Here is a 25,460-nt window from a genome sequence, read left to right on the forward strand (position 1 = left end):
GATATCGACAAAACCACAACAGAAGTTTTACGCTTAAATCACGTACTGTTGCGTTGCGACTCTGAGCACGACCTGGCACCGGTCATGAGGTTAGCGTTCAAGCTCCATACTCTACACTACTCATATTATTTTGTACACGTTACATCTAGAAGGTAATATGATGAAAATACACGTGTATTTGCATGAAATTTTATTGACTTTCCAATGTTATTTGACCCTTTATAAATTTCATTACTATAAATATCTGCCGACTTCTTTTCTGTAGGCAAGTAAAATCTTTATCAAGCGCCTTCAGGCTTGTTCATATTTGATTGGCAACGAACGCGAAATTGCTTCCCGTGAAGGTGTTATTACAATACAGTCAATCTTACGTCGCCAATTTTCGGCACCGATCTTTACGAAAGTGTCATGCTCCACCCAAATTAGCGGAAGAAAGAGAAATTTTTCAAAACTTCAGCGAACTTTGTTTTTCCTTAGAAACTCTGGAGACTTCTTGCGCATGCGGGAAAATTGCATTCATTCGATGTAGAAAATGCCGTTTCAATTCACGTTTTTTGTGTCTGTATGACAAGAATCTTAATGCAACTTGTAGAGTCGAAACCACATCCGACAATTAATCGTACGTTATCTTCATATTCTGGCATCGTGTTATTCTTTGTATTACTGAATAAAGTTACTTACACCTTTATTTTTCGATGTTTGACTTGGCCTTTCCAAGCATGTCCCTCGTCCTTGAAATCTGTGTCTGCAAATCGAAGCGTCCAGGTGGAAAGCAATTATCGTAAATCGCTAAAGGCATTCATTTTAAGGAAAGTTTTACGGTTTTTGTCGCTTACTTGTCGCTAGTTACAAATGTATTATTTATTGTGATAATATAAATTAGCAATAACAAGCAAATAAAATTGGAAATTTAATAAACGTTCGTTCAGCTACACTTGTCTTTTGATCATATTACCTTTCAAATGCAACATGTACGAAATGAGTAGTGTTGAGTGTGGAGCTTGAACGCTAACTGCACGACCGCTGCCAGCTCGTGCGTAGGATTGCAACATACCGGTGCATCACTGATACGTAAAAATTCTCTTGCGATTTTCTCGAAATCGCCTAAGTAATACGCCTCACTACTTCCACATTATGTTTTCCTAATCAACTACTAAAAGTGTACAGAGTTTGATGTAAATCTGTGATCCGAACTTCGTGGTCCCCTTTTCGCCGCGCGGGGTAGCCGCGAGGTCTAGAGCGTCCTGTCACGGTTCGCGCGGCTTCTCCCGTGCCGGCTGCTGTGCCCGAGCGGTTCTAGGCGCTTCAGTCTGGAACCCCGCTGCTGCTACGGTCGCAGGTTAGAATCCTGCCTCGGGCATGGATGTGTGTTATGTCCTTAGGTTAGTGAGGTTTAAGTAGTTCTAAGGCTAGGGGACTAATGACCTCAGATGGTTAAGTCCCATAGCGCTTACAGCCATTTAAACCATTTGAGCTACTCCCGTCGGAGTCCCCCCTCTGGCATGTGTGTGTGTGTGTGTGTGTGTGTGTGTGTGTGTGTGTGTGTGTGTGTGTGTGTGTGTTGTTAGTTTAAGTTAGATTAAGTAGTCTGTAAGTAGTGACCTCAGCAGTTTGGTCCCATAAGATCTTACCACAAATTTCCAATTTTTTTTTCCTCCCTTTGTCAGTTGTAGACACACAGCCCAAAACGGTTCTGTGTATGACTCTCTATGGTGAATGGAACCTGTACTAGGTCAAATTACGTAATTCCTGGAACTAAATTATGGAGCAAGACTGAGTGTGAAAGTTAAATGAAATGACGGTGTGGCATCACTGGCCGGGGGACCCCATCTGCGGTTGTTTGGCGGCCTGGTGCATGACTTTTTGGGGCCGCTTCACTTGCTTATCGGTGCTGATGAAGTGGCGATGAGGACTATACAACACCCAGGCCTTGAGCAGATAAACCCAGGGGTTGAATCGAACCTATGCCCCCCCGTCCCTCGCCTGGGAGTCAGCTATTCTGACCATTCAGCTCGGAGGTTGACGAGTGAGAAGACGAGAGTATGGTGTAGCGAGGATGCGACGTATCACCAGCCACTGGTCTACTAGAGGCAAGAGGGTTATTAGTGGTGTGGCCGAGCGGTTCTAGGCGCGTAAGTCTGGAACCGCGCGACCGCTACGGTGTGTGTGATGTCCTTAGGTTAGTTGGGTTTAAGTAGTTCTAAGTTCTAGGGGACTGATGACCTCAGATGTTAAGTCCCATATGCTCAGAGCAAACTGAGGTTATTAGTGTGCAAAACGCTTAAGAATTGCACTGCAAGACTCTGCACTATGTTGTACAGTTTTCACCGCCACATTTGGCCATAGCCTAAGAGATATAGAGCCCGCGACAACTGAGAGGTAGCATGAGGCCCACGAGAAAGGCATCCCGCCGCGCATAAATCACAGCACGTGACATTAAGGTCTTACAATTGACAGCAGCGGTCTCCGACGGGAGCGAGCAACTGTTTCAGGTAAGTTTAATAATTTTTGCCTGCGCTTTTAAATTCGCGAAAGCTGTCGATAGCAAACGACTAAGTTCAGACCTTTACTAAGTACCTTGTCTGTTATATACCGGTTGCCCTTGGGACCTGCACGGAGCCTAGCGTTCGCGAAGTGCGGCGGACAAGACGGCTAGTGTGACGTCGCAATTTCGTTGCACGGTCCACATTTCTCGTGGGTCCCGCCCGCTGCCAGCCACGCCAGAACGAGTCCTACGACAAATTCTGTTATTATCTTGGAACCACCCGATATTCACGGTGTCCCCCGCTTCCCCCTCCCCCCTCCCTCAAAAAAAAAAAAAAAAACTTTAGGGGCAGATTCCTTATACCAAAACAAGTAAAAAATGTCCAGTAAACAAGGGTCTAAAATCCATACATTAAGAGCTATGAGCACTTGTTAAACGGGAGAGATGTTTCACACTAGCGAACACGAACAAGTGCTCGTAGTTCTTAACGTATGGATTTTAGCCCCCATGTCTACTTTTTCTTGTTTTGGTCAACACTTCCTCCTCCCAAAGTATGGAAACCAAATACTTTGCAGAAGAAGAGGCTCTGAGCACTATGGGACTTAACATCTGAGGTCATCAGTCCCCTAGAGCTTAGAAGTACTTGAACCTAACTAACCTAAGGATATCACACACATCCATGCCCGAGGCAAGATTCGAACCTGCGACCGTAGCGGTCGCGAGGTTCCGGACTGAAGCGCCTAGAGCCGCTTGGCCACACCGGCCAGGGCAGAAGAAGAGATGTTCTTTCTGGTATCGTAGGTGACCAATTGCTAATACCTCTTAAGGTATGCATGTTACGGCCCATGTTAACGAGACTTTTTTACTTATTTCTGTATAAGGAACCTGTCGCTAAGGTTTGTCGGTGTTGTTTTAGACACACTGTACGTATCACTCTGTGGCTATAGTTACCCTCCTCCATGCTTCCAGCAAACGCGTAACATTTGTGCGAGAATCGTCGTATGGGGTTTGAGATTTGCAACAGTTGAATTTGTTCCTACATTTGAGTGTCATCTCATATCAGAGAACAGACCACAAACTAATGTAGACACCAATTTCACACGTGTCACACTTAGAAAATACTGACTGTACTACAAATCAGATTTGTGTTGTTTGGGAATATCTGTGTAAAACACACGAAATAGCGTTCTGTATAAACGTCTGATGAACAATTTCTGTTTGGTATTTAAAGTTCGTTCGTGTCCATGCAAGTAAACCAGAAGCCACGCAGAATAGTTTAAGTGTACAGTTCTACATAGAAGTTTATGTATCGTATTGTTTATTAAAATTCATAACTAGGTGCTATAAATGCAAAGCACTTGGTGCCAGTGGTGATGAGTCTGCTGCAAGTGGGACAAACCTCAACACTTTCTCGTATTTACTCAATCTGTGCACGTGTGCTTGAAGCAACAATCTGATTAAATATTTCCAATTGTCGTTGAAGAATAGCAGTTGTTTCAATAAGTTTTGACTCCGAAAGCTCGTTCCTAAACAATGGTCACAGAGAAATGGTCATTTTCTGAAACCGACAGTTCCCTATATTCGCTTTCCCGAGGCATTAAAGTTTCATAAATCGTACAACTTTAAACTTTTTTATGGTTTTGCTGAAATCTAACATATATTATTTAAATGTGCAGAGCATTCTCTTAGACACATATGCCAAAATCTTCTAAAATATCATACAATTTAAAAGTTATAACACAATAGGCGGAGAGATGTAAAGTGTTAAAATTTACAAGCAGGTCTTCTAATCTGCACCACCAATTTTTTTTTTAACTTTAGCAAGAAAAGGAGACATTAAGTATGACTCATTTTTTAAATTTTTACGAAATTAGCAAACAAATTTGAGTCCTTGCTACATGTTCGATATGTAAAATATGACTCCTTTTTTCAACATTACCTATTTTTTCAGGCTTGGAGCTATCAAAATATATATTCTTTCGCACACCGCGTATGGAGCCACACATACATTCCATTCGAGGAATTTAATCATTTCTTTCTCCGGTCAACTTCACTAATCTTACACAACCAGTCTGAAACGTACTGCCACTTTCGTTCTTTCAATTTTAGTTTTGTTAGGCCTTCTTTTGTTTTCCTCGGATTCATAGTCGTCGAACATGAAATAGACTCACAGAAAACAGAAACTGAATACTTCTTGCGCCTATCTTATTTGCAGAAGAAACTGCTGCAAAATTGGTTGTTTCTTCATCTTCACGAAGATCCCAATGATTTCTTTTTTATGCATGACGGCGCCCCGCCTCACTTTTACCTTGAGGCGCGGCGTTACCTTAATAACATCACACAATTTTGGCCGGGAAGAGGTGAGAACAAGATCTAGTTCATTCTTTTGCCTCCCACGCCACAAGATCCCACAACTTGCAATTTCCTTGGTTGGAGATGTGCAAAAGGCAGAGTCTTTGTCCCACCTATGACAGCTACTCTTCAAGAGCTGACATATCGAATTTTTGAAGCTGTCGATTCAATAAACAGGGACCTGTTGATTCGTGTGTGGAATGGAAAGGAGTACCGTTTTGATGTTTCTCGAACAAAGCATGGCGCCCACACTGAGTGCATGGTGTAGTGTCTGCATGAACATAAAAACTTGGAACCTTCCTCTATCCATGTGACATTCGCTATGTGTTTCTAACTTTCACAGTTTGACTGCAATAAACAACTGAAATCTGTTCTTTCTTTTCGAATCACCCTGTACATTAGAGTAAGCTCATAGAGTGCACATTACACAGATGCTCGAACATGAGTCAAGCATTCGCCTTGAAAGTAAGTTGAATTCAAAGTAATATTGCTGAAGAGTGGTTTTAGTTTATGTTCCACTTTCTCAGTACCTCTACAGCGTAATCTAATCGGCGTGAAGTGCGCAATAAATGACGGTTATAGGTATGCACATAAAATTTTATACCCAAAACAGCGCACTGAACTCCTAGCGGATCAATGCCTGCCACTCAGGCTGCAAGATTACTATACATGCATCAGAACAAAAAATTAAGTGGCAGTTGAGCGTTTGAAGAGGGGATACTGTCGTTTCAAGTTCCGTGCAAGCGCAATACGACTACGGTAGTTGCAGCAGTTATTCGTTTCTTCACTGAGCACTTTCATACGATCCCCGTTGACGTGAACTATTCGGAACGATCTGCGGCATATCAACAGTCGTACCACTGTGCTAAGCAGTGACATAGCTTCACACATTCCGTAAAGGAAACTTAAAGGACTAAACAATAAAACGTAGAAGCAAAAATCACAAGAATTACGTTTGTCGTCCGCTGCTGACTGGTAACCGATAATGTTTGCACAAGCGACTGGCTTTTAACAGCCTGTTGGTTGTTCGGATGTTTTTTCTTTCCTGCTTTTCCAATCGATCGAAACAACCAAACGAACTACTCTCTGCGGTCGAATCAGCTATATGAACGTTCTTCACTCATACTCCCCGTTTCAGTGTTTTCACTAAATATGGGACAACCAGCGTAGGCACGTCTCTGTCGGTTACGTCTGCTGTATGAATGCTCTCACTCAGCTTCCGGGTTTGAGTGGTTTCGCTTAGGTACTAGTTCTGCTTTACGGTTACACATGAAACATGACCACGATTCCCATCTTTTTTTATGGACAAATGTATTTCATTGCAAGGAGAGGTAAATAACAGATGCATTCTTAAAAATGAAGTAGTTTCTAAATAATTTACACATTTACATTTTTCGTACCTCCGACATCAAATAACAATTTTTGATTGGCCTTAAGAGTTGCCACCTTGTAAACTTATGTTTAAATAAACGAATAATTACTTTTTCAATTCGAATTTATTGAACAACTGTCTCTCTCCCCACTAGTTTGCGTCTATTCTCTTTCTGTAAATGCTGAGGCCAAGTCTGCAGAACCCATGCGGGATACAATTCGCCTTCGTTTTCGCGAATTAATCACTTGCATTTTGAGCATATCCATTTTGAGCATATCCTGCCACTTTGTACGAAGCATTTCTTCGAGAAAAATATTGTCATTCGTTAATTTTCTTAGAGTTTTTTAAATTAATATAGTTTCAGAAAATGAATCCTTTTAGTATTATTTTGATGCCCATTTTTTATCCAGTCATATTTCTTCCTTTCCCTTGACACTGAGCTTTTCTCCGTCTTGATTTAGACTCGAAGTTCATTTTTAAGATAAGATTCTACCAGTAAAACCGGAAGAAAAACTGAACGGAACGCTACTTATTAGCACTAAATAAAAACCAAATACCGGGACGATACTAGCAGTGACTACAGGCGATAGCACAGTACAGCAAACAATATTGATTTAACAACACCAAAACTATCGATTCGCTCTCGTAAACTGACATACGTCCGGGAGAGCGGTGTGCTGACCACATGCCCCTCCATATCCGCATTCAGTGACACCTGTAGGTTGAGGATGACACGGCGGCCGGCCGGTCTCGTTAGTCCTTCATGGGCTGTTCGGGTGGAGAGAGAGAAAGAGAACTATCAATTGTTTCCGCTCAGAATAGGATATTTTCCTTCGTTAAAAATATGGTTCGAATTGTTGTCGTTCCGAGTGTTTGTAACATTTAAATAGCATTTTCAGTCGATATTCTCACAAAACATGCTATTTTTATGTAATTAGAGCTTAAAAATGATTAAATTTCAAAATTTGATTACGTGATCGAAAACGCTCTGTTACTGTCTGAAGCTCTGGTGACATCGCAAAATAAGAGAAGCTATGTGAGTGTTACTAATGTTTTTCCGTACTTTTTCTGCAGACAGTTTAGTTATTTGGTGATGGAAAACCCATTTACAACTTTTAAGCATCAATGGAAAGTAATTTTGTGAAGGCTGATGGGGGAAACCTTTCGAAAGTTGATGCGTTTATGGTCTCTCCGTTCTTCAAAAGTAATCTATATTTTTACGTTCCGGAGAAAAGAAACGTGAAAAATGTGTTACATGGTGACTCGGACGGTAGTACTGTAACACGCCAAGAAGTATCAGAATTCGCTTAAAACTGAGGTAATCTGAAAATGGAATATTTTTTTCGGACCATGCTCAAAAGGTTTTCCATGGCAGCTTGTGAAAGCCTGCACATTAAAGCAAAGTGGCAACTTTTTCATTTAGAACATAAAGCTGATAGTTGCTGTGACTGTTGACAGAGATACTACTGTTTTCTAGGTACGTTTTCCTCACTTTTCAAATTTTCTGACAGCTTAATAAAACTCGTGGGGAACTGTGGAGAGTCATCGTATTTGCCTTCAACAGCTTTACACACTAAAATTTTTCTGTTCCTCCAGGTCATAATTTAAACCACCGGTAGCTCACGTTTATAAATTATGCAGCTGATGCAACTGGATCTTAAAGTATCTGTTGTTCCGCTGGGTACTTCACTGCTGCTGATACACTACGCTTAAGCAGGACCAACTTTCATTGTATCGAAATGCCCTGTTCTTATTACATTTCCTCATAGGTTCCAAGCAATGTTCAATTTTTCTAGTTGTAAGAATCATACAACTTTGCAACAGGCTCGGTGGAAACAGTTGGAAGTGGGAAATTACGACTCGCTTGGGAAGAATAACATGGTCAAAAATTGTTAAATGGTTTCTCAGATTCTTCAGCATAAAACTACACAGTTTCTTAACACCATCCTTCTTGTGATGCATCTCAAATTGAGCAGGTGTGAAATGTAACTAATAAATGAAAATAGATAATATTAAAATGAATTTAATGCTCTTACATAACTGAATTACGAATAAAGTAAACTTAAAAAGACAATGGTATTAAACGAAGACAACAGTAACGATCAGGTGTAAAACGAAGCTAATAAGTGAAAGTAGATAATAATTACGCTACAAGCGTGTTCAAATGGAGTGTTTACGTACATCAGAATGATCATAGAAATACACACATAGTGACCGCTGTCTCATTTGGAGCTCTAAGGGCGAGTTGAAATCAAAATTTACGCATCTTCTCATTCATTGGAACACTTAAAAACGATTTTTGAGGAGCTTATAGTTGTATTTCTACTATGTGAGACTACACACAATTTGTAAACCACTTTTATAAACGTAAGTTCCAAAACATCACTGCGAATGACTTTACGAAAGTAGTAGAAGAGTGCTAGCCGGTAACGTCACAGGCATCACATGATTCAAGTGGAGAGTTCTAGAGGGCTTTCAGATTATTTGAATTTCATTTCTGTTTTTTTTAATTACGAAATTCATGAGGAAAACAAGTAGGTTATGGGTAAAAAATGACAAACTTAACAGTTTAAGAGAATTTCCAGAAAAGAGTCAAATACCCTAATGAACGTTCCATGAGTCCGGCGAATCCGACTGCCGTTCCCAACGTTCCAAAGCGATGGGAACTTGTTTTCATTTTATTGTGTTTGCTGCGCACTGGCTTAACTGTGAAACTGAAGTGCCGTTGTATGACTCTGAGCTGTACTTCTTCACACGTGTGAAATGCTACACTCGCTACTTTTCACAGGGTGCGAAGTATGTCACAGGTTTCGTGTGCACTGGTAAGGTCTGTAGGTACATAGCCAGTTACGTAATTTTCTGCACAAAATATTACCTTCCACACAAATAAATGACTGAGCAAGTGTTTAAGGGTTTGATGGAAATGATTTCTAGTATGGGGAGATCATCCCCCTGTTTCAGTAAAATAGAATGTGAACTGTCGTTAAATTTGGAAATGTACCTTTCTCTGCAGCTAACCCGAAAGGAACTTCTACGCTCGACTTTTTAGCCCGAATTATGGTTATCATACTTTCATCACAAAAAAGGACGACAGTGCATATAAAAAAGACGACGTATTTTATAGATAAAAACATGCGGTTTACGACTTAAATGTGGCTTTCTGTGGTTATTTTAAGACTAAATATGTAGTATCTTGACAGTTTATTCATCACTACACTCAGTTATCTCTTTATTGTCTTTTTTACTTTTACGCGACGAATATTTGGAGGATGAAGAACTCTCTCTTAATAGTTTTTTGTTCCCCACCAATTATTCATAAAAGCTCAGGCACTTTAACTGTTTGAAACTCTACTGGATGTACGCAACTCCTTTTAGGTTCAATGGTTTAAATCCGTTCCTGTCTTTGGACCATTGTGCGTTTACAAGAGTAAAGACACGTTCCGTGTTAGCATTATGCATCGGTATAGAAAAAGAAGTCTATAATTTTCAACAGTTCAGATTAACAAACAACACATGACTGACTGAAATATGCACACCACACTTCAGCTGCTAGTTGATTTTGTTTCCTTTGATACTCTTTCAAAAATTTTATAAAATTTCCAAACTGTTCACAGCATAATATATCATTAGCGCTTACATTTGTTTGCCCGTTGAGATATGTGGTACTGTTTTCGACATCCTCCCAAAGAGGAATTCTTGAGAGCAGCATCCTCTTGAATCGTCCGACTGTTGATCTTGGCCAACCACTTCTGTAGATATTCGACGGCAGAACTACACACAACTGTCATCTCTTTTTGCTGTCACTCGCCTGTGAGTGACCTTGTTCCTTTTTATGTTTAAGTGTTGCCTTTATTTTTAAGGGCATATAATTATGTTTGTACCTTTCCTCGAGAGTTTATCCATTAGGTTCTAAAATAGAAATAGATTCAGTTACACAATTTTATTCTTTCTCCCAGTTCACTATGTTACTGCTGAAAGCTGACATCAATGAGTGAACAAATAACAACCTAGCTTCACTTAGTTCATCCAGAAAAGATGTTTTAAGTACCACAGGAACAGCATTGTGAAGAAAAATGTAAGATTCTTCATCTTTTAAATGATTTGTATTTCCCCATAAGCACATCATGAAACACTGACTTTCTTTTCAGCAATTTGTATTCAAGTTCGTATCTTAATTTGAAGCAAAAGGTACACCATTATCTCCAATAAACAACACTACTTTAACCTGAGGCTAGCGGAAGCAACACCAAAGAACATAATGCGGAAGACAGAACATACCGGTTTAATGTTGTTGTTGTTGTGGTCTTCAGTCCTGAGACTCGTTTGATGCAGCTCTCCATGCTGGTCTATCCTGTGCAAGCTTCTTCATCTCCCGGTACCTACTGCGACCTACATCCTTCTGAATCTGTTTAGTGTATTCATCTCTTGGTCTCCATCTACAATTTTTACCCTCCACGCTTCCCTCCAATACTAAATTGGTGATCCGTTGATGCCTCAGAACATGTCCTACCAACCGATCCCTTCTTCCAGTCAAGTTGTGCCACAAATACGGGATGGATAACTTCCTAATACTGTCATCAACGACACAAAAATAAACTTACCAATGCAAAGACACAATTCTTGTCAAAAGTACTAAAGTTGGTTAAATAGCGCGACAACTGATTTCCTGTGTTGAGAACTTGAATTTTTTCCTCTGAGTCCAAAAAAGAGGACATTTTGTAGATTTTTTAGAAATTCGCCTGGACACATTTTCTTTCCTCAAAAGGAGGATGTGTCCGGGAAAAAGAGGACGTATGGTAACTCTACCCCTAACAATACGTCGTTAAATTCCGGCTAAGCAATAAACCACACAAATTTAAAAGATGTTTTTTCAGGTAAATGTCTAGAGGCTACTATTATGAACAACTTAAGCTGTAACCATTACATAGAAAATGTTGTGGAGAAAACGAAGACACTTAAGATGGTGCAACCAATTTCCGAGACTACGGACACCACGCTTGCCCAGCCTCGCAGTATGGGATCCCTACCAGATAGGAATCATGGAGGACATCGAAAAAGTTCAAAGAATCTCACATTTTTTTGTGTTATCGTGAAATAGTGAAGGGAGTGTCAAGGATATAATACGAAAGAGTAGCAGGCAGATCTTTCCATAAAATTTCAGTCACCATCTTCCACAGTTTCAATACTCATCACAGCACTAAGTCCAAAAATCAAACTTTCTTCATTTCCTTTTTAACCATCACTTACTGCATCTGAGCACTGTATCGGGTGGAAACACAACAGTAGCGGTAGATTTAGAACCACTAACCAAAAGAAAAAAACAAAAAAGAAAAAAAACTGACTCAATGATGAGAGATAATTCCAGACACAGGATCACTTTTGACACAAGTCACTTCATGAAAGAAATATTTACTATACTGAGGGATTTCGATTGTGTAATATGTACTGTACATCGATACAGATTCCGACACATTACCGTAAGTACGAAACTTTATATACGTCGCATTCAATAAAATATGAGTAAATAGACATTATGAACAGAGAGAAGGAGTATCATGCTACAAGCGGCTTTCCAATAGAAAACTAAGTACGCCAGTCAATATCTCATGCTCGGCGTAACTACCTGGAATCATTCCCCTTCATATGACATTTTGATACTTTTCCATAATTCTCCTGACAGTCACCATCCTCTTATAGCCCAAGGTCGATTTATAAATTTTTAAGTAAATTTACGTTTGGGCGGATGGTCATACCTTCACAGCACTTGGCACGCCGGGATAGTGACACACTGCAGAGAGAGATAGCAACAATACAATTTAAATAAACCGTTTTTGTAGCTCTCATCTGATATTGTCCTTCGTTGTTGTAAGTTGTAGACTCTTAGTCCTTTCTGAAATACGACGTTTTATACTATTCAAGAGGATGCTCGGCTTCATTTCTTAAATAATATGAACACTGGTCGACTTTCTGTTGTTGAATAGATACATTCTTAGTCATTTTGCTTCACAATACAAATTAACATCAACAGCCATGCTAACACAACAGACACGTAATTTGTAATCCATACTCGCACTCCCAACTCGTATTGAACTAGAACAATGATTTACCTGTAACAACATGTAGCAAAGGAAACACTATTGTATATCGATCTATTTATGCAAAATCATCTTTGAAACGTACATTACAAAAATAAAGTACAAATAATTGTTTATCACTGGTTATCTTTTTAAAAAGTCCATAATCATCAACGTAATTATATAAAGTGTTTATATATGTTGACGTTTATACATTTTCGTATTGATTTGTGGTAGCGGTTTTCTGAGTTTTGAGTCTTCAACTTGGGAATCAGTCATTTCGTATGAACCAAGATGAGTTCGTACATTTTTCTCACCATAAGCAGCTTTATGACATACTGGATCATAATTCAACTGCCTTCATTTGTTTCACACGACAAAAACGTAGATGAAACATCCACTGTCAGATTCACAAGTCCCTTCTACTACTCCTGTACCTACTAACCTTTTCGTACGTTTTCGTGTTTGTATATCGTAATATCAATCCACACTTCACGTACGTCCATATTTCAGGCGAGTCATAATCACACCAATATTTTCACCGTCCATAATCACGAGTTCCGCCTTCCACTCCGCTCGACAATGTGCTTATTGTATCGACAATAAGATGAGTTTCAGCAAATTACAAAAGCTTAAAAGAAAATATTTTAGATATTAAGTCTCCAAGTTATTATAGCTATTTTTAAACTTACATGGGTGTAAAGCAAATCTTAAAAATAAATAAATAAAATGATTTTTTCTTTTTTTTTTTTGGTCATCAGTTTACTGACTGGTTTGATGCGGCCCGCCACGAATTTCTTTCCTGTGCTAACCTCTTCATCTCAGAGTAGCACTTGCAACCTACGTCCTCAATTATTTGCTTGACGTATTCCAATCTCTGTCTTCCTCTACAGTTTTTGCCCTCTACAGCTCCCTCTAGTACCATGGAAGTCATTCCCTCATGTCTTAGCAGATGTCCTATCATCCTGTCCCTTCTCCTTATCAGTGTTTTCCACATATTCCTTTCCTCTCCGATTCTGCGTAGAAGCTCCTCATTCCTTACCTTATCAGTCCACCTAATTTTCAACATTCGTCTATAGCACCACATCTCAAATGCTTCGATTCTCTTCTGTTCCGGTTTTCCCACAGTCCATGTTTCACTACCATACAATGCTGTACTCCAGACGTACATCCTCAGAAATTTCTTCCTCAAATTAAGCCCGGTATTTGATATTAGTAGACTTCTCTTGGCCAGAAATGCCTTTTTTGCCATAGCGAGTCTGCTTTTGATGTCCTCCTTGCTCCGTCCGTCATTGGTTATTGTACTGCCCAGGTAGCAGAATTCCTTAACTTCATTGACTTCGTGACCATCAATCCTGATGTTAAGTTTCTACTACTTCTCATTACCTTCGTCTTTCTCCGATTTACTCTCAAACCATACTGTGTACTCATTAGACTGTTCATTCCGTTCAGCAGATCATTTAATTCTTCTTCACTTTCACTCAGGATAGCAACGTCATCAGCGAACCGTATCATTGACATCCTTTCACCTTGTATTTTTATTCCACTCCTGAACCTTTCTTTTATTTCCATCATTGCTTCCTCGATGTACAGATTGAAGAGTAGGGGCGAAAGGCTACAGCCTTGTCTTACACCCTTCTTAATACGAGCTCTTCGTTCTTGATCGTCCACTCTTATTATTCCCTCTTGGTTGTTGTACATATTGTATATGACCCGTCTCTCCCTATAGCTTACCCCTACTTTTTTCAGAATCTCGAACAGCTTGCACCATTTTATATTATCGAACGCTTTTTCCAGGTCGACAAACCCTATGAAAGAGTCTTGATTTTTCTTTAGCCTTGCTTCCATTATTAGCCGTAACGTCAGAATTGCCTCTCTCGTCCCTTTACTTTTCCTAAAGCCAAACTGATCGTCACCTAGCGCATTCTCAATTTTCTTTTCCATTCTTCTGTATATTATTCTTGTAAGCAGCTTCGATGCATGAGCTGTTAAGCTGATTGTGCGATAATTCTCGCACTTGTCAGCTCTTGCCGTCTTCGGAATTGTGTGGATGATGCTTTTCCGAAAGTCAGATGGTATGTCGCCAGACTCATATATTCTACACACCAACGTGAATAGTCGTTTTGTTGCCACTTCCCCCAATGATTTTAGAAATTCTGATGGAATGTTATCTATCCCTTCTGCCTTATTTGACCGTAAGTCCTCCAAAGCTCTTTTAAATTCCGATTCTAATACTGGATCCCCTATCTCTTCTAAATCGACTCCTGTTTCTTCTTCTATCACATCAGACAAATCTTCACCCTCATAGAGGCTTTCAATGTATTCTTTCCACCTATCTGCTCTCCCCTCTGCATTTAACAGTGGAATTCCCGTTGCACTCTTAATGTTACCACCGTTGCTTTTAATGTCACCAAAGGTTGTTTTGACTTTCCTGTACGCTGAGTCTGTCCTTCCGACAATCATATCTTTTTCGATGTCTTCACATTTTTCCTGCAGCCATTTCATCTTAGCTTCCCTGCACTTCCTATTTATTTCATTCCTCAGCGACTTGTGTTTCTGTATTCCTGATTTTCTCGGAACATGTTTGTACTTCCTCTTTACGAAAGATATTTTTCTGTCTACCATCAGATGGTGAGAAAGTATTTGTAAGCAGCATGAGATAACCAAGTAGCTGCAGCCTGTAACAACCGGTGAGAGAATGCACTCTTCGGATTAGTTCACCCCAGTCATTTAGAGCCACAAAATACGACAAAAAAGAGAAATATTATATTATATGAGGTATTGTGCAGTGTGCTGTAACGTCAGTGTGCTGTATAGTCAGAAACTGATCCTCTGCGCCTTCTGCCAAACACGTGAGTGTGAGTTGCAGAGTAGCAGTCATGTAGCTTTGTAGACGGGAATCGCCTTGGCTGCTGACTCGTCGGATAGCTGACGCACGCTGTTGCGGCACTCTAATCGCTGACTTCCCTGACAGAACCGTAGCGTCTCTAGGGTCTTGTCACTTTCCCTTCCAGTGAATTACTAACGTCATGTTTTAGTACGTTGCATTGAGACTATAGACTGAAACTAAAGTTGCTTTGTGACACTGAAGCCCGCTGTTCCAATCGAAAGTATGTAGGCAATATGTAGTGTGAATAATACGGACTGAAGGTTCGTCATTATTCATGTTTATTTATAGCTCTGACGACAACTTGGGGCATTACGCCAATATTCAGAGGCATTACGAAAATTGTTCACACTGCACGAGAAGCACACTAACCCGGTTTTTTTCCTGTATTCCATCACTTTTACGAAGACTATGGTTATGTTTGTGACTGACCTTAGCGCCGATGCATTTTTGATGGAGCATGAATGTTTTTAACCATGCTGCTCCAAACTGGCGTAATGACCGATACTAGCTTTGCAACACTGTAAATACTCATATTACGCAGCTTTAGTCGGTGTTATTATTTCAGGAATAACCTTCGTTCAATGCATTAGAATGCTGAGCTCCGGTTTCTTCAGGTCCTACACTGATCAGCCAGACTGTTATGACCACCTACGTAATAACTGGTATGTCCGCCTTTGCCTCGGATAATAGCGGCGATGCGTCGTGGTATGGAAGGAATGAGGCCTTGGGAGGTCGCTGGAGAGAGTTGGCACCACATCTGCACACACAAGACACGTTAACTCTCGTAAAGCCACGTTCAATCATATCCCAGATGTGATTGATCAGGTTCAGAGCTAGCTAGAGTATCAACACATCAACTGGAAATCACCACTGTGTTCCTCGAACTACTCCATTACGCCCCTGGCATTGTGACATGGCGCATTATCTTGCTCAAAAATGCTACTGCCGTCAGGGAACACGATCGTCACAAATGGATGTACGTGTTCTGCAACCAGTGTACGGTACTTCTCGGCCGTCACGGTGCCTTCCACGAGCTCCACTGGACCAATGGGTGCTCAGGTGCATGTTCACCATAGCACAATGGAGCCGCTGCCAGGCTGTCTCCGTCCCGTAGTACAGGTGTCAAGGAGCTGTTCCTCTGGTAGACGACGGATTCGCGCCCCACCATCGCCATGATGAAGATATCGGGATTCATCAGACCATGCAACGCTCTGCTACTGCGATGACGTCCAGTGCCAATGGTCCCGTGCCCATTTCAGTTGTAGTTGCCGATGTCGCGGTGCTAGTATTGGCACATGCGTGGGTCGTCGCCTTTGAAGGCCTTTCGTTAAGAGTGTTCGATGATCTCTGTGTTCCATACTTGTATTCTGCCCAGCATTAACGTCTGATGTTGGTCCGTTCCGCCACAGTTCACATCCTGTCCCGTTTTAACAGTCTCACCAGCCTACGACGTCCGACATCTGTAATGAGGGGTGGCCGCCAAACCTCACGACTTCTTGACATGGTTACACATTGCCATCTGCCAAATTCAAGATAGATGTCGCTCCTTCTCCATTCTACACATGAACAGCACGCTCACTGATACTACATGGTGATTTCCTTAAATCACTTCAGGCAGATGACGGAATGGTTCCTTTGAAACGGCACGGTCGACTTTCTTTTCCATCTTTCCCTAATCCTATGGGACGGATGACCTCGCTGTTTGGCCCTCTCCTCCGAATCAACCAACCACTGATATTACATGCACCATATGTGTGTCTGACAAGGCCACCTGGACGGGCTTATATCTATAGTAGGTCGGTTGTCGTAATGTTGTGGCTGATCAGTGTATAACAATAAGATGTTTCTCTTCATTATCGTTTCTTCACGCTTCACACGCTTAAAAGTGCCGAAACGCGTTAAAAGTCCCACACTTACAGGGGGACGGTGCCTAGTCCTCATCACTGATTCTTCCAGATTTTTGGTATATGCAGTGCTTAGTCAGAAATGAATGTGACAGAAGTGAAAACTTCAGATGGCCAGACAATTTTGGCGCAAGTGTGCCTGAACACAGAGAGCACCGAACACTGCTATCGAATGGTCTCCGCAGCCGACGACCCCTGCATGTGCCTATGTTAACACCACAACATCGGAAACTACAACTGAAATGGGCACGTGACCATGGGCACTGGAAGTTCTCACACTGGCAGAGCGTTACACGGTCTTATGAATCGCGGTACCTTCTTCACCATGCCGATAAGTTGACGCGAATCTGTCGTCTTCCAAGTGAATAGCTTCTTGACACCTATACTGCGGAACGGAGACAAGCTGGCAGTGGCTCCATTATGCGAGGCTTGAGTCACTTATGTCAGCGTATGTTCCACGTAGCGAGTGTCGCAGTTGAAAGAGGAGAGGACGATATCGGAAGGACGTAGCATATGACACCCTACGAGGAAACTGCCTGTATTTTTGTTTCTTATTTTTACTTTACTTAAATCGCAAATAAACCGAAACAGTGCTCCATGTATCATATTTATTAACATTCACAAATACTCATTAATTTTCATAAAAGGGATGAAAAGAAAGGCAAAAGAGAATTTGGAATTGCAAATAAATTTCCAAAAAAGGATTATACTTACCACGTGCACGAGCACTCTGCTAATAACTTTCCAAGGGGCGATTGTAATTAAACTGTACATGTAAGAATGAGGCTTCTATAACGTGTGTAGGACGCCACGAAAATTAGTGCTGTCCCTGTTTATACGATGAATATCACCCCAATGTTAATAAATCATTAATTGTAAAATAATAATAGTGCCTATTTTCACACAGGAAGTTCATTGGAAGCTAACTGGAAACTTATTTGCAATCCTAAATTTTATTTTGCCTTTCCTTTCCCAGGTTTTTACGAAAATATTAATAAATTCATTACACTGAACATTGTTTGTACTCTTTGCGCTGGGCCAACCGTTGCCTGGAAACTATGCTAACAAAAGTAGCGCATGTTTCGCTGGACCTGTGCTAAATATTTCATTTTTCTCGATGCGCTTGGCCATCTGGGTCTCCCTCTTCTGTCTCTTTCCTTTATGTCTAATTTTTCCCCCTTTGTTGTTATATCCCCCTCGCTCCATATGGGTGGGCGTGGGCTATCAGCGGCACAATATCCCTCTCTTCAGCCAAGCGAATTAAAAAAAACATAGAATGAGAAATAAAATTTGGAGCTATTGTTCTATTTTCAATTGAAAAGCAAAGATGGACAACTAAAAGAAACGAAAATATATACATTTTAGAAACACATAGCACAAAGGTGAAATTCTTCTCATAAAAAACACTGACATACTGCATTTTTACTTAAAATATGAAGGGCCTGCACTGGCAGAGAAGTATTGCGAGAGGATAAAATACGTGCCATAGGTTTGAGGGGTATGTGTAAAGAGATAGGGGCTGTTAGGAAGGGAAAGAATGAAGATGATTGGTAGGAGGTGAGGCGAATAAGAGCAATACAGCCAATTGGGAAGCAATGTGGTGCGCGGGGAGGGTTGTATTTATAAGTGGAAAGGGATGGGGATAGGTGGAGGGCGAAGAGGAGAGAGGAATGCTGATGTGGAATGGGATATTTGAGGAAGAGTTAAACTTGGTAGGAAGGATAAATATCGGAGTGGATCTCATTGTCTAGGAGAGGGAGTTGGTTAAATTTGCGTTGAAGTAAGATGTGAAGCGTTTGTAAGTGTAGGGATGGAGAGATGTGTTTGTGAAGGTGCGGAAGCATTCCAGGATTGATAATCAGAGGGGCGACGGTGGGGTTATTCGAATCTAATACGCGGATATCTGCCCAGACCTCCATATGCCATAAATTTGAACGAAATCTGTGAGGACGAGTAGGCTTGTACCTGGAAGCCCACAACTACGCTCCCTAAGAGAAAAAAGGTGGCACACCCAAAAGACATGGTCGGCTGTCAAAAAAGTAATTTCGTACATGTACACACCATCAGCGAACATGTGAATAATTAGAGATGCAATTCTGTGTGATACTTATGTAGAACAGCCACCAGAGTGCATTACTTTTGTTCGTGTTTACTGCAGTATCAGGCCTTAAACGATGTGTAAGGGGTGTGAATAACGTCAGAAATTCCGTGACCATTGTGAAGGATACTGAGGAGATGCATAATCGTCTGAGGCAGCGTTATCAGCATATGGCAAAGTTTGAAAGAGGCCCGATTGTCGGTCTCCATTTGGCCAGCTGGTCGAATCGTTCAGTATTCAGATTTGTGGGGCATTCTGATGAGACAGTGGCCCGATGTTGGACTTTGTCGTCAAGGTTCCTATAGACAACGTTTGACCACAACGAGGTAAGTTCGCCGTATTGTGCATCAGGCACATCTGCGCCTGTCAACTAAGAAGAAGTAATGAGCTCCCCATAACATTGTGTGTCACCTCGCACCATATGTCAAAGGCTATCAGCAGCTGGTCCGATGCCTATGCTGCCGGTAGCACCTCAACATAATCGGCTTCTTTCGGAGTGGTGCAGTGGCTGGGAATCTTGGACTGATGCTGAATGGCATCGCATCGTACGAGCATTAAGCGATGAGTCGCGGTTCTGCATTGCCCCGTGTAACCGTAGTCAGCGAGTATGTCAGCAATTTGCGGAGAGATGTTTCGGAGATAGACAGCTGCGTTTCTCCTGGATGCGTGGGGTGCCGATCAATCAGATGAAGCTTCAGGTCACAGCTGATAGTGACTGAGGCGGCCCTGACGGTACAACGGTACGTCACGGACATCGCGCGTTCTCATTGGTGACCTCTCATGTGACAATATCGTTGTGACGTGTTTCAACAGGGCAGTACTCGTCTACGCATGGCAATTATCGCTGTTAACTGTCTGCGTTATGCTGAGTTACTCCAATAGCCAGTGGGATCTCCAGCTCTGTTCCCACTTCAGCACACACTGGTATCCAAAATTAAAGCAACAAACGTAAATTTTTCATGATGCGTTTATTTTGCCACAGATCGGTATAAACAGACGACAGTAAAGTAGAAACAAGGGCAACATGCATAAAGATAGACGAAAAATTTTTCGTTTCTTTTCAACTAAGCGGATTTGCGCACACATTCAAGACAACCGTTCAATATGCTCAGTATGGGATGTGACCATCTCTGTTAGCAATATACGCCTGAAGACGACGGGGAATGTTGTGAATGATGTCATCAATCTCATGTCGAGGAAATAACGCTCATTCTTGATGCAGAGCTGATCGCAAGTCTTCGAGAGTGGTTGGTGGATGCTGATGTGATGCAAGCCATCTCCCTAGTGCATCCCAGATATGGTCAATAGTATTCAGATCGGGAGAGCGAGGAGGCCACGCCATGCACGTAATACCTTCCGTTTCTAAGAAAACATCAGCCAACTGTGTTCTATGATGTCGAGCATTAGCGTCCATCAATACGAAGTCTCGATCGACACCACCTCGCAACAACCGCATATGATGTCCGAAGATCTCTTCACGATGCCTGACAGCAGTTAAGCCTTGACGATTCCCCCTTACATTTTTATGAAGAGGTGTCCGAGTGGTATACATAGTCCTTACCCACACCATTAGAGATCCTCCTTTTCACAATGTTTGGGTCCCGAAATCCTGTTCCAGGTGCGAATCCGTCAATAAACACTCTCCTAACCGAATCGGGATTCATCTGTGAAGACGTGTTAGAGGTATAAAGGCTACTCCGCCGAAGCCTTCGGTACACCGTTTGCCTCGATACAACACGTCCAGTGGAAGCTGCGAGGTCAGATCCCAGTTGCTGCGTAGCGCTAAGGCGGTACCGTCGTTCCCTTAACAGCCAAATATCGGTCCTCTCGTTCTAATGTCGCATGTGTTCGGCCCTGCCCTGGTCTTCGAGATAAAGTTTCGGTCTCTACAAACTGTCCCCATACCCGCGAAACAACAGAACGGTTTACATTAAGCCATCGGACACATCAGTTTACGACTGTCCTGCTTCCATTCTTCCAATGGCCCTCCGCCGCAGAGAGTCTGGTAGGCATCTTCTCTGGCCGTATTCCACCTTCTGACTGTGTACACAGCGACTGTGGGTGTGGGTCTACACGGGAAACAACCTCGTTTGATACCCGCCCTCAAGTCGTCGCTGGCGCGGTTGTCCGTTGACCGGAATGCCAGCTGCCTTGCAGAACACGATTGTACGGACATCTGTTGGCACTTTGTATGATTATATCGTGAATTAGACACAGGACGGGGAAATAGCGGTGTATTGCTTTAATTTTGGGCACCAGTGTAAGTGATGAAAGTAAGGACGTGAACTCCTTCGCCCTATCCAGGATATCAAGGACCATTTACAACAGTTGAGCGCCAGGTAGCCTTCAGAGAGAATCCAACTGCTTTGAGACACCCTTCCCAACTGAACAAGTGCATCTATCCAGAGGGGCAACGTCATAGTGTGAAGTGGGCTCATGCTGCGAAGTACCTTAAAAACTTGACTCGATTTTGTACTCACTGAAATAACACCACATACCCTCAACCCGTAAATTTACATTTTGTGCCCTCCTCCACTTCTTGGTGCTTCATGCTTTTTTGTCACGTAGTGTGTTTTAGACTACGGATTATGATAAATAATGGTTCATGCAGATTTAACTAATTCAATGTGTTTTTGTGCTTATTGTCAGAAGAGTCCTCACTGGTGGACGAATCATAGAAAAATTTCTTGTGTTATCTGTCTTTCAACTGTTCCGACAATACTGTTAAATTTCGTTTTGTATATAATCCTTTTCATCTTTGACTGCTTACTATAACACAACCGCTACACGATATCACCAGTAGGCCTATTGGAATCAGAAATCTGCTCCCCCAAAAGACATTAGCGTCCATAATGAGGACGCGCTTCCATCACGGTATATTCTCGCCACCTCCACATGATGTCTGTGAGAGAATCCCTAACTTATTCACTCACTATCAGAAATTGATTTAAATCATGAAACTGATTAAAATCACTCCTCTCATGCGAAAGGTTTCACGATTAGGAAGTCATTATGCGTAACAGACTAAGCAAGACAGCTGTTTACACATTTACTGAATAGGCCTATCTACCAAAATCTTTAAATGACAAAACATCACCAGTCGGATTATTCTGTCACTTATCAAAGACATTTGACTGTGTTTATCAGAATAATCTATTACAAAAGTTAATTTTTGGTGGAATAAGCAACACAGCACATGCCCATCTCAGTTCTTATTTAAGAGACAGAATGCAGTAAAGATCTTCCCACTCCTTTCAGTATCTGGTACAGAAACTGTGGATAGTATTTGGAAAGAAAAACAATCTTGATTGCAAGCAAGACCGTATTTCTTTCGAAAGAATGCGATAAAATCCGTAGGCTGTTCGAGTAACACGAGCACAAAGAGCGATGACACACATCCGCATGGGGAGATATTTTAGTGTGAGTCCTACAGAATTCGATCCTTGGTCCACCACTGTTCTTGCTTTATGTTAAGGAATCCCATTTTAATTGAATCAGGAGACAGAACTAGCCTTATCTGCAGATCAAAGAAACATCAACAGAGATAAAAAATTGTTTTTTCTTGAAAGTTAGTGAGTCGTTTCTACAAATAGACTAACTTTGAACTCTTGAAAAACCAATCTCATACAGCTTTTTGTATTGACTAAAATACTCCACCTCCTGTTAACCTAGCATACTAGACAATAAGAAACAGAAAGTTCCAAAGTCTTAAGTGTTCGTATAGTTGAAAACGTAAACCGGAAAAGCCTTATAGCAGATTTATCAAAGTGTTTAGTTTCGGCTACTACCTTTCCCGTAAGAATAATTGCCAACTTGGTGGATGTAGAAGTAGAGGAGTTAACATATTTTCCACATTTTCATTCACTGATGTCTTACGGTATAATATCCTGAAATAACTCCCCACTGAGGCAAAATTATACTTTGCACAAAAGAAAATAAGGCCAATTATGCGTGAGGTTCACAAAAGTACATCTTGGAGGTGTCTCTTTAAGCCATCTGGGTATATTAATCACAGCCTCACAGTACTTTCACTTAGTTATGAAATCTGTTATCCACACTCTCAGTTTGAGAGTAACACAGATGTTCGCAAGTACAACACTACAAGGGAAAATGACCTGCATTACCCATTGGTGAATATAGTTTTGGCACAGAGAGAAGTGGAATATGCAGCTATACAACTCTTTGATAATCTACCCATGGATATACTTGTCTGACAGACAGCAGATGTATTTTCAAACGTAGGTAGAACATGTTTCTCCTTGACGACTCCTTCTATACGGTAGAGGACCTCTTGAGTAGAAGTAAACGGTCTGTTTGCAGAAAAAAACCTGTAAATGGCCAAGATGTGTTATTTTATCGTGAATGTGATCTATGAAGCACATAAGTATTTAGCCAAGTGTCACCAATTGCCCACTGTCCCGCTACTATCCTAGCACCAGAAAATACAACGTGGGATTGTAACCTCACATGTAACTGAGTTTATTTCCAAGGAGAGCTCCTGTACTATGAACTCAGTAGTACGTCATCACACTTTTAATTTCGTCATTCAATGCACTATTTACGGCGTTCGGTGCTACCTGCATAATGTGTACTACGTACGCCAACCGCAATTTAAAAAAAGTATACTGATTCGAAACATCGAAACATTACATACATTACCTATATTCAGAAATCTCTCTCTCTCTCTCTCTCTCTCTCTCTCTCTCTCTCTCTCTCTCTCTCTCTCTCTCTACTTGTTTATCTATATATTCTTTGAAACCCCTGCGCTCCCACCCAAATTCATGTTTTTTAAAAGCACAAGGCAATTTTCATGATCATCTTCTCCCTATTAAAATTCGTGCAGTGTTTGCAATAACCTCGTCATCGACTGTCTACGGTACATTAAAAAAACTGCTGTATACAATGCATGCTTTCATAATGCAAGGCTTTATACAATGCAGGTCGTGTGATGTGGCCATGGTGGCTTTTATTATATGAGTTTTAGGCTGTAATCCTAGGCATATTTCGTGCCTAACGTTTCGTCTCGAAGTGCTGGAGACATCAACAGAGGCTATGAAGATTGAGATAGAAACTTTCCTCCACAGTTTCCATAACACACATCGCCTTTAAGCGCGAAATGATAGCAAGACGGATAAACTTTTGCTTCTCACTAGCCAATGAAGTGTGACAGAATTATGGCAAAAAAAAAAAATATCAATAAAATCAGGAACAAGCGATCTGGCTGCAGTACCTCCTCAACCACCTACAGGTCCACCAGGTCACCTCCACATTGATGATTGCAGAACTGAAGAGGGACTTTCACTCTACGACAGACAGCTTCCAAGGCATCCATAATGCGCACTACGTTATGACACGTAACATGCCGTCCAATGCGCTACTATTCCTCTTGTGTATATATAGTCCACTTTTGGGTTCTACACAATTCGTCGAAGATTGTAGAACACACATAATAGTCCCTGTCCTGAAAAGAGGCAAAGAAAATTGTCAGTGAATTTCGTACCGACTCACTGCGGTTTCCTCTTGTGTTGGGAAACCACTGGAGCGATAGACAACGACTGGAGTGGTGGCTACAGCCACGCAATATCTTAGATTTTTATCATTCATACTTTTAGAAGGAAAAAAAAAAAAACCCAACTGGCAATATCACTCTTTTGTCAGTAATATCTCGACAGTCTTTGGCTCTGAGCACTATGGGACTCAACTGCTATGGTTATCAGTCCCCTAGAACTTAGAACTACTTAAACCTAACTAACCTAAGGACATCACACACACCCATGCCCGAGGCATGATTCGAACCTGCAACCGTAGCAGCAGCGCGGCTCCGGACTGGAGCGCCTGGAACCGCACGGCCACCGTGGCCGGCCGACAGTCTTTTCGAAGAATGAAAACATCAGAGCAATGTGCCTGGATGTCAAGGGAACATATGACAGCGTAATAGTAGATATTTTGTTCCACAAACTGAAAGCAGTAAGTATCCAGGAAAAATTAATTTATGGACTCCAAGTGTACTTATCCATGGATTCCCGACAGAATGATCCTAGATGTCGAACGTTACCCGGTGTCATCGTAGCCAAGATCCTTGGGAGTCGTATTTGATTCTCGATTGCCAAGGATCCCTCACACTAACCATTTAGTAGGTGACTGTAAAAGCATTAAATATTATCCGATCAGTCTCCTGCGTACCTTGAGACTCTCAACCGTTCATTAACAATCATTCGATCTGTAATACGGTAGATCGGCGTCCTATGCTGGACCATAGGACATCCTGAGGGAACCAGACATATT

The 25,460-nt window shown here is 41.5% G+C and overlaps 1 protein-coding gene across 1 annotated transcript in view; it reads right to left on the reverse strand.

Annotated features, from left to right (window-relative positions):
- The window catches only part of LOC124595229 (apyrase-like), a 162,959-nt gene that overhangs the window by 80,206 nt on the left and 57,293 nt on the right, over window positions 1-25,460 (reverse strand). The gene's annotated exons all lie outside the window — the stretch shown is intronic.

This window comes from Schistocerca americana, chromosome 2, assembly GCF_021461395.2.
Source record: "Schistocerca americana isolate TAMUIC-IGC-003095 chromosome 2, iqSchAmer2.1, whole genome shotgun sequence".
Taxonomy (NCBI): Eukaryota; Metazoa; Arthropoda; class Insecta; order Orthoptera; family Acrididae; genus Schistocerca; species Schistocerca americana.